General features: G+C 28.2%; 1 protein-coding gene across 5 annotated transcripts in view; it reads right to left on the bottom strand.

The window, feature by feature from the left end:
* Positions 1-6717, bottom strand: part of LOC117177668 (MLX-interacting protein-like) — an 84967-nt gene extending 78250 nt beyond the window's left edge. For 4 of the 5 annotated variants that reach the window (XM_033368486.1, XM_033368490.1, XM_033368489.1 and 1 more), the window contains exon 1: positions 6503-6717. The gene's annotated coding sequence lies outside the window, so the exon portion shown is untranslated. Of the gene's footprint in view, positions 1-428; positions 480-584; positions 589-6502 lie in introns of those variants that run through there. The other variant, XM_033368493.1, reaches the window with a different exon arrangement.
* Between the last annotated feature and the right edge of the window lie 3921 nt (positions 6718-10638).

The raw sequence follows: 10638 nt of genomic DNA, 5'->3' as shown, positions 1-10638 counted from the left end.
AATGATATTGTACAATCAGTTGTTTTCGATGAACGAAATTTTATGAATGTTTACTTATATGCATACAAGTTTAACTAAGGTCATTTCATTATTAATCACTTCTAAAATTTAGAACATCATCTTACTAATGATAAAAATGATACATTGTACGCATATGAAAAAAGAGGACAAAAAATCTGCTGAATATTGATCAGAATCTTTACAAGAAACATAAAATCCTTCTATAGCGAAGATATCAAATTTAATTGTAGATTTTATATCATTTTAAGTTTTTGCAAAGTAGAATTAAACGAAATATATTTTCAATATATCATCCCTCTAAAGACCAATAAAATTGTAGGTTGCACAACTTTTAGTATTTCAAAGATTAATGAATAATAATTAGATGTTTCTCAAGGCTTGAAATAACCAAATAAAAGGATACAGACATTTGTATACACAGATTTATAAATTCAACCGTTTCTATTTTTTTGACGTTTCTAAAATTTTAAATAATGCAATTTTAAGCGGAAATAAGAAAATTCTCAGTAGCCAGTGACTTCATTGCGATTTGTATGGTAAGACTAAATTTAAATACACACGACCTGAAAAGACCTCGACACGAAACCGATACGCGCGATGTACTGTTCAATGCGATAATTGTAAACGAGAAATGATAGGTTGAAACATTACTCTCTCTCTCTCTCTCTAGGATTTTCCACTGTTAGTGATCCATTTACAATAATTATTCAAAGATTAATTTCACTCTAATAGATTCAGAAAAAATTAAACATTATAATTTTTACAATATAAAATATATTCTCAAAATTCCAGAAAAGATTTTTACGTTAGAAGATTTTCTTGCAAAATGTTTAAATTCAGTTTATCGAATTGTTTAAATCTTGAATGAAAATTTTTTTTAATGAAAAAATTGCTTATTGAGTCACATTTTGTATCTCATCTTCTTCTTAAATATTTAAAAATATTTAATACTTCTTTTTGATTAACCTTGGAATTATAAACTTGTAATCTGGACCATTCCTATCTGAAATGTCGACCTCTGTAGTCCGGAATTGCATTACATTTGACAAATTACAAAAAAATGTGATTAATCCTTATCAATATATGTGCTCGATATTGCCAGAAAAAATTGGCAAAAATCATTAATGATTGACCGTTAATTTCAAGTTTTAGTCAAACTCCTCATTTGTAAAATCGTACAACATTCATTCTACGCCCTTTTATTTTTACTTAAAAACCAATCATAATTTAATTCGATCTGATATAAAGTTTTCTGGTTTAAGACTATTGATGCCTAGATATATAAAATAGTCTAATTTATGTCTACAAGTCTGAATTTAATTTTTACCACTCAACCGAAAAAAATGTAATCAAACAAGTTACTCAAATCACTAAAAATGTCTCTCCAAAACAGGATTTCCCTTTTTTCATTTTTCGAATCTTCTATCAATCCAATTTACATAACACATTATGTTTTCAAAAGACTAGAAGTCCCTGAATTTCCAGAAATTGAGATAGCAGTGAATCCTTTCAAAAAATAAAATACGGGGAAAGAGAAAAAACTGGTTTTTATTATACCCGAGCTTAGACCAAGTATAGTTATCCATTTTTCTCTTCATTTCTCAGTACTGATATATTGGCAAATAAAATGCATAATTAACCAATTGAACATCACTCATTTTGAGGGATACTTTCTTATCAAGCTGTTATTTATCTCAAATTTCCTGATGTAGATAAACTCATAACTGCGAATCTTGAATTCTGATTGGAGACTCCAGGATTTATCAAAGAGATAAATTTTACAACGCGGTGACGAAATCGACCTTCAGACTACTTTTCACTCTCAACAGTTTTTCAGCAAAAAAAATTATTTGGAGATCTTATCTTTTCTTATGTAAGACTATTATTTATTGTCTGTATATGATATTACATATCAAAAACCGTAGACAATTGAGGCGTATATTAACTTAAATCACTATTGGATGTTTTTCAATATCCCTAAAAAATTTACAACTATTTATTGTAACTAAAAGTTTGCTGGAATTGAATCAGGTAGTAAATATACATTATTTTTGTTAACACACTTATGTTGAGTAAGATGAGCTGAACAAAGAAGTGATAAAATGATGTTTAACGAGATAAGGAAAAGTGTAAGAGTAGGTCACAAATAATTTTCCAAAATTTCATATAATTTACTGTAAATTATTGGGAAAAGTAATTTAGGCTGTGGGGAAGTTTAACTATTCATTTAATTATATCGGTTCAAAAAAGGTGGACAAAATTAATTATTTAGTGGCTTTTAAGAAACAAACTCCTCATTTTCGAATCAAGGTCAACTCTTCAGGCATAGGAAAGTTAGAGAAGAAACATGCATGCATAATTGACAAGTATCACGCATGTGCTTCCAAATCAAAGCATTTTTATAACAAAAATATCGACAATTGTCTGGCATATTAATAAGAAAGCCATATTATTTTTTGTAATGCTGAAAAATCATTTTTGCATCTCTCACATTTTCTATCCATAATATCCGTACATTTCTTCCAGTTATGCTAAATATTGTACCAAATATTATGACTAAAGCTTTAAGGAAATTATTTCTTTTGCATATTCTAACGAATTCCCTATTCTTTAAAGCGCTCTACTCTTGCATAGTTTACCCTAACATGTTTTTTCCGTTGAAATGAACAGATCTGAGGGTCAAACGAAAAACGAATTTATGATGTTGATTCCTTTCTTTTTGTAATTTTAAACAATTCGAATGAGAAATTAGAAATTCATTTAAATTAATCTAAGTTCCTGCTTATAGAACAATGACGATTAGTATATTTCTCCAATTCTCACATATAGTTAAACTAGTTTTTATCTTTATAATATTCTACTCGTGGCAGTGTTTCTTAATTGAAATATTATTTGGAAATATTTCAGGAATAACCAGGGTGGCTGTTTTAATCAAAGAAAAAAATTCCCGGTCATTTTCCGGCTCACAAATATTTCTCACGGTCAACGAAAATTAAAAAAATACACTGATGCAAAAATGTTTTCCCTTTGAAGTGATAAAAACTGAGCTGCAAATTACAGCACTCAAAGTGGAACTCTTGAAGTTTAAACTTTAAAAATTAAAGTTTAACAGTTTTCTCATTCAAAAATGTTGCATCAAATGCTTAATAATTTACACGTGTAAAAGAGAAGCTTTTCAATACTTTTCAACTGAACAATTTAAAACTAAATACATTGGGTTCCAAAAATATAAATCCAAGTTATCATTTTCAATGCTCTAAATTGGAGAAGCAATGCATTAACAATTTTTCAAAATTATATAATTTTAAGCAATTTTAAGCTAGAAACATTAAAAATTGAATTATTACATTTTTTTACAACTGAACACATGTTTCAAAATTTTATTTAAAAATTTTGAAACACTGACATGTTGTTTGAACTTTTAAAAAATTTTAAATTATTTTTAAAACTTTTTCAGAACTTCTAAACATCTTTTAAAATTATTCAAATTTTTCCTCAATTTTTTTTTAAATCCTTTAAAATTGAACAAATTTCCTTAAAATCCTTTGAAAATTCTTAAAAAGCCTCGGAAATTTTTGTTCAAAATCTGTCAAAATCTGTATTTGATTTCAAATTAGGCCGTGCACTATTTGCATCAAAATTTGGGCACAAATAGCCGTAGACACTTCGTTTAGATTATTTGATATCATTTTGAATTTTTAATTAATTTCCAATTTGTTTTGAAACTTCTAGAAATTTCTTCAACTTTCTGATTTTTTCTAAGAATAACAGGTGTTCAATTATTATTTATATATGGAAATTCAACAGTTTGGCTTAAAAATAAAAAAAAAAAATACAACAATTAAATTTGTAAAGTTCCAAATTTAGTTTTTTTTTTAGTTTTGTATATTTATTTTATAATGAGTGATTGTAAATTTTACATTTGTTTAACAAATAAGACTGTCATTCCTAAAGTAAAATTTAATGTTAAAAATCATTCATTAATTTATATTCACAATTGATCAACTAAAAATGATTTTTATCATTTTTTTTATTAACCAATTATTTAAAAAACGGTTGAAATCAAAGTTGGACAGATTTTTTATTCTAAAAATTTTGTACAATTAAAATAAAAAAATTAATTCACTGTCATTTCCCGGTCTCATAAAATTCCCGGTAATTTCCGGGTATATAAAATACAAAATTATAATTTGATACAATTTGAAATCTCTTGAAATATTTTGAACATGACATAATATTAAGAACTTTCAGCTCTAATATAAGTATAATCGGAAAATGATTTTCCTTTGAGAACATAATTTCGCATATATAGGTGTATTGGTAAAAAATGGGAAAGTTTCATTCCTTGTTTTCGGACGTGAAAAAAAATAGTAATTTTTTTGGTTGCTTTATAAAATTGAAATAAATTCCTAGTACGATCAATTGAAATGAGTGAGAAAATGTTTTAGGAGCTCAAAGATTGTTCTAAGAATCGAACTTCAATCTTTTTTTAAAACTATAAAGTACTTTCGAAATGAATTAGTGCTGCACTGAAACAACACATTTTTTCAACGTTGAACGGTGATATAAAAATCCAATTTTCAATGTGAAAATTTCTCTGAGAAATTGTATGACTCACACTAATAAAAAGGGAACCCGCGGGAAATATCATTTCTTGGCAAACTTGTTTTCCTGATTCACGCAAATTGGAAAAATTAAAAAAACCTTAATAAGGGTGCTATATGAGTGCCGAAACGTTGGTGATTATTTGTTAAAAATCTTTTTCATTGAGATTTGATAATGATAGGAATAAAGAGGACGAAAGAAATGAAAGAGAAGGAAGGGGATTTGGTTGGTTAACTTCTCATTTTTCTTTCATCTTTTTTATTTTTATCCAAATAGTTTTCTTTTCTTTTTTAGGGGAAAGGAAGAGGAGGAAAGTGCTCCTTTTTTTCAGATTGCAATGGGAACATTTTGTGATGGTTGTCCAAATTTGGACGTCAGATTCTTGATTTTATTTTCAGGAATTCTTTACATCAACTTGATTATTGGACGTTAAAAAGGGGGTTTAAGTTTGATTTTTATCAAATTGAAATATCCTAAATTTTAAATTAAAAAATAGTTCTCTTTATGCATTTGTTTTTCATTACTAGAAAGCCAAATTGTATTCATGATACACAAACTCGCTTCAAACTTCCAGCTATTACCATAAAGCTCAATTATAGAAACTTCAGTTTTGTTTCTTATCAGTAAATTTGTATCCGTTTTATTTATAATGAGTCCTAATTTATCTGTTATCTGCAGGAATCAGACCATTTTTATTACAAGATGTTCATTAATAGTTGTATAAATAAGAAACAGAGCTCTGCTGTAATTCTTAAAGGAATTTCGTGTTGTCTTCTGTAATTATTTTATGTCAGCCTAGTATTTCGGAAGAATAGTATTTTGGAATCATGTCTGTTTTTCGAGTAAAGCAGTTTCGGTACCAAAGTGTTGATTAAAAAGTTCACTAATTGTAATTATTTGAGATTCTTAGAGTACTTTCTTCATTGGAAATTGAATATTTGAGAATCATGTTTCATTATGTATTGCAACTTCAGGTCTGCAGAATTATCATAGGCTCGGAAAAAGTTTTTGTAAAATCTATGAACCCATGGTTAAATCTTGATAGTGAAGACACAACGTGGACGGATTAAGTTTATCCTGTTTATCCGTTGCCAAGTCAAAGAATCGTGACGTATCCTCGTAATTTGTGGGAGTGTCGTGAGTACAAAAACATTCCGTTGATAGGCTATGCTCTAATGGTTGTGAGTTGTGACGCACACACGCTTTAGTAACAGTTAATTGTGTTCAGAAGAGTGCTGAACCATTCCCTTTAACTTTTCGAAGAGGGCACTAATTTTTTCAAGAAAAAAGATGGAAATGTCAGACAAAAAGAGGTTAATCCGACTGTCCTCGTTTCTTTAAATAGCCGTCCCTCCTTTGTTACCCTTTTCTTCGTAGGTAAACACGCCCACCCGAGTACAGAGATTTGTATCTTATTTTTATCCCAGATGCTGACAATTTTCATATGGAGTCAGTCCACAGCATCCCAAAGTTCAACTCTAATTGTGTGTAGCATACACACATTATCTACTGTAGAATTATTTATGTATACATTATATTGGACAGATTTAATTCTTGTATTTTGATTATTCGATTTTTGTATTATTACAAGAGCGAACCACAATACAAAACCCAGCTTCAGAAAGTATTGTTTTTTACTGAACAAGTGGGAATGATTCGTGTGTGGATTGGAGTCTAGTTATCCTAATCAGTGCAAAGTCGAGAACGATCCAGTCACCTTTCGCCATATGCTCGCCTCTCGCGGACAATAACAAAGTCCCGAGAGTCTGAGAGGAGTAGAATGTGGATGAATGAGGGAGTAAAATAGCACGCACTTTCCAGTATGTAAAGCAGACCCGCACGGAACAAAACACGGAACGAAAGGAGCGACACTCACCTCTTCCCACTAGTTGAGATGACAATCACAGACACCTATCTAAGTTGATTTCTTTCACTCCGCCGTTACTGATTTTTTTTCGCGATGAATCGCACTTCACTCCGCCGTCAGGCAGGTCCGCGAGGAGCGGCGCCTGGACGAGGCCCGTACGCGTGAACTGGCAGAACCGCCATTTGCAGTCCTGCAATACTCTGCAAAGTCGACCGTCTGGTCGAGTCGCCGCCTGTGGCGAGTTTCAATAAACTGCTTTCAAATACTTTGAAATCTGTCAAACAGCTGACCGACTACAAGGAAATGTTTTATCAATTCCTAGAAGCCTGGCGCCATCTTTGGCGCTCCTGAAAAACAAAGGTGGCCCCCGTCAAGGTCGTGTTCTGTCGGTTAAAGTAAGATAGATTTGAAATGCGTACAGTGTAGAATATCTTTCATTACCTTTGATTGTACACATTTATGAGCATTCTACATTTTTTGCGCATTCGATTTAAAAATAATAAAAAGGTGTAATGTTTATTTAAATAAAGTACACCAAATTGTACATACAATAGAATCACTTATTGATCGTAAATCATATAAGTAACTAGATAACCTATCTAGCTAAATTATACATCGAAATCGTAGACAAACCAAATGAATTTTAAGATAACAGCCAGAAATAATACAGATTTAACAAATAAAGAATTGCAATTTAACAATCAGCAGAAAAAACAAGAGAAATAGGGAAACGCCCATTAATTACGTAAGGATGATTTTTGAAATGTTGTGCCCCCTACCTTTTTTTTGCATAATAAAGGAAAATATGAAAATGCGTTTTGTTACACATTAGTATTTAATGCACGCGCAAAATTTTTAATAATAAGTTTTAAACATTTTTGAAATAATGTACAATACATTCGAAGGTAGTTTCAAGTAATTTTAAATTGGAAAAAATTAAAAATGAAGAAATTTCTACTCCGGAGCGTTGATGAAATTTTTTAATGTATGCGAACTTTATTCACAGCTGAACAAAATTTTAGTCACCAAAAATTGTGATATTAAAAAGTTTTTATACCCAAAAACCCTTTAAGATTTGAATTATTTGAAGTAAATTTAAATCGCTTAAAAATTAATTATCTTTAAATTGCTAATTATACTTTCCAAAATTCAAAAAATTCAATTTTAATTTAATTCAAATTAAATTTTATTTCAATTTAATTTAATTTTAATTTTAAATGGAAAAATTTAAACCTATAAAAGGTAAGAATAAAAATTTTAGCTTTTAACATGAAAATTCAGAACTATAATATTTTAACCATTAAAATTACTAAAATTTGTCAATTACTGGTGTATCAATTTCTTCGTCAATTTTAGATGGTTCAATTTCTATATTTTTAAAATTCTAATCTCAATTTTTAATTTTTAAATTAGAAATCGTTTAATTTTTAACACTTCCTTTGGAATTATTATTTATTCTTTAAACTTTCCAATCAAATATTTAAAAAATTTGAAATTATTGATTTATTTAAATCTTCAAGTAAAAATCGGACAGAGATTTCAGAGGATTTTAAGCAATTTTAACGGATTTGAGGAGATTCAAAAGAGATCTTAATAATTTCACGGCATTTTCAAGGATTTTAAGGGATTTTCGAATGACTCAAATTCACATCCACGGATTATAAAGAATTTCATAAGATTTCAAAGAATTTTAGGCAATCTAAACCGACTTTAAGAGATTTGAAGGGATTTTAATGATTTCACAAGATTTCACAGGATTTCAAAGGATTTCCGAGTTATATAAAGGATTTTGAGGGGTATCAAGGAATTTCAATAGCTTCTAAAAGATTTGATTGGAGTTTAATATATTGCAAGGGATTTCAAAAAATTCAGAAATATTCCAACGGATTTTAAAAAATTTAATTAATTTTAAAGGGATTTCAAAGTTTTAAAGAAATCTCGTAAGATTTCGACGTTTTCCCGAAATTTCAAGGATTTAAACAAATTTTAAGAGATTTTAATGGATTTTCGCGGATTTTAAAAAGGATTATAATGAATTTGGAAGGTTTCAAGCGATTTAAAATATTTGCACAGTTTTTAATTACGGGATTTGAAAGGGTTTCGTGAGATATCGAAGGATTTTCACTAATTTTTGAGGATGTCAAGTAAAATCAATGAATTTTCGTATCTCAAAGAGATAAAAACTAATTTTCAACTGTTTCGAAGGATTTAAAAGGATTTTAAGAGATTTAAAAAAGTTCCAAAGTATATACATGGATTTCAGAGGATTTTATCAAGGATATTAAGCAATTTCGATCAATATTAATGGCTTTTAAAACAAGTTGGCTATTCGGCGGACGATTTCAAATTCTCGGTAATTTCCCGGTTTTTTGAAGAAGAAAACTAACTTTCAAAAAAATAGTTACATTTTCAAACAAAGTGATAAGGTTTCAACTAAAATGATGAATTTTTAACGATATTAATTGAATCTTTTACCAACTAGATGAATTTTCAACCAAGAATATTAATTTTTACCAAAAATATATATTTTCGATCAAAAAAAGATATTTTTTTAACAAAAAATTGAATAATTAAATTTTTATTCAAAAAAATAAACCCTGTACTGAAGAAATTAATTTTTAATTACAAGGATGAATTTTAAACAACAAAAATATTCATTTTTAACAAAAGAGTTTTATTTTCAACCAAGTAATTTTATTTCCAGCCTAAATGATGAATTTTCACACTAAAATGATAAATATTTAACTTGGAATACTTTCATTTTAAATCGTAAAGAATTTTTAACCAATAAGATTTAATTGCAAAAAAAAAGATCATTTTCTACGAAAAAAGTCGATTTTTAATGAAATATGTGGATTATCAATGAAATAGTTGAATTTCCGATTAAAAAAGACACATTTTCATCCAAAATTTTAATTTCGAATAAGAAAAGATCAAGTTTCAACCATAAAGAAGAATTTTCTACAAAAAATGCAAATTGTTCACAAAGTACATAAATTGTAAACGATTGTTTAAATTTTTTAATAAAAATATCAATTTTTAACCCAATAGTTGAATTTTTAGCCAAAAAATATCTCATTTTTAACCAAAAAAAACACGGATTTAAAAAAAAATAGTGAAATTTTCTACTGTAATAGTTAAATTTTAAGTTAAAAAAATTTATTATCAACAAAGTAGTTACATTCTCAACCAGAGATGAATTTTCCATTAAAATTATGAATCTTTAAAAAAAAAAGATTTTTTAACAAAAGAGTTTAACTTTCAACCACTTAGATGAATTTTTAACAAAGAAAGATGAATCCGCAACGAATAAATGTATTAAAATTTGCTATTATAATTCAGCAATTAGAACAGAGATTCTCTTAGATTCCTTCCTTCTGAATCCGAATGATAATTTTTTTTAAATCCGGTCCATGTAAAAATTCCCTGTTTCAAGTGAAATTATTACTTTTTTTTGCATAAACTCCCTGTACTTAAATAAAAACTAAAACTACTTTCTACAATTCCATGTTCCAATTCAAGGTAAATGATGATTAAGGGAATAAAACGTAATAAAACTATTTTTGAACAAATTAAGAAAATGATTGTTCCTGTATGTTTGAAATATCATCAATTCGATAATCGAACTTATGCCAGCAGAAAAACAATCTCACAGAAAAAAAAATTGCAAAAGGTTTTTCTTACGATGGAAAATAATAAAGATTGAATAATAAATTATGATTTAATTAGAGTAAACTGAGATAATCTGAAAATTTTGCGACTAGATAAAGTAGAAAGAAATTATTAAAATAATGAAAACTTAATTTTTTTCTGTCATCAGAAGTAAATTCCCGGATTTTTAATTAAATTCCGGGCCAGTTCCCAGTTTTTCGGCAGCAAATAATGTCTGCCGTCATTTTTTTTTTTTTTTATATTGTAAGGGATTTAAGAGATTCGGAACGATTCCCACGAATTTGAAAGATTTGACATCATTTCAATGATTTTAAGCGATTTTAAGAAACGGTTTACACTCGACTCTATGTTTATTGGACGTATGTTATACCATATATTTCATGATAAAAAAGAAATAATATAAATACTTATAAAATTATCATATATTTAGAAAAAATAATTAGCAATATTAAACTTACGTTAGAAAAACGTCG

Source organism: Belonocnema kinseyi, chromosome 8 (genome assembly GCF_010883055.1).
Source record: "Belonocnema kinseyi isolate 2016_QV_RU_SX_M_011 chromosome 8, B_treatae_v1, whole genome shotgun sequence".
Taxonomy (NCBI): domain Eukaryota; kingdom Metazoa; phylum Arthropoda; class Insecta; order Hymenoptera; family Cynipidae; genus Belonocnema; species Belonocnema kinseyi.
The sequence above is the reverse complement of the archived record's forward strand: the minus strand, read 5'-3'. Positions and strand labels throughout refer to the sequence as shown.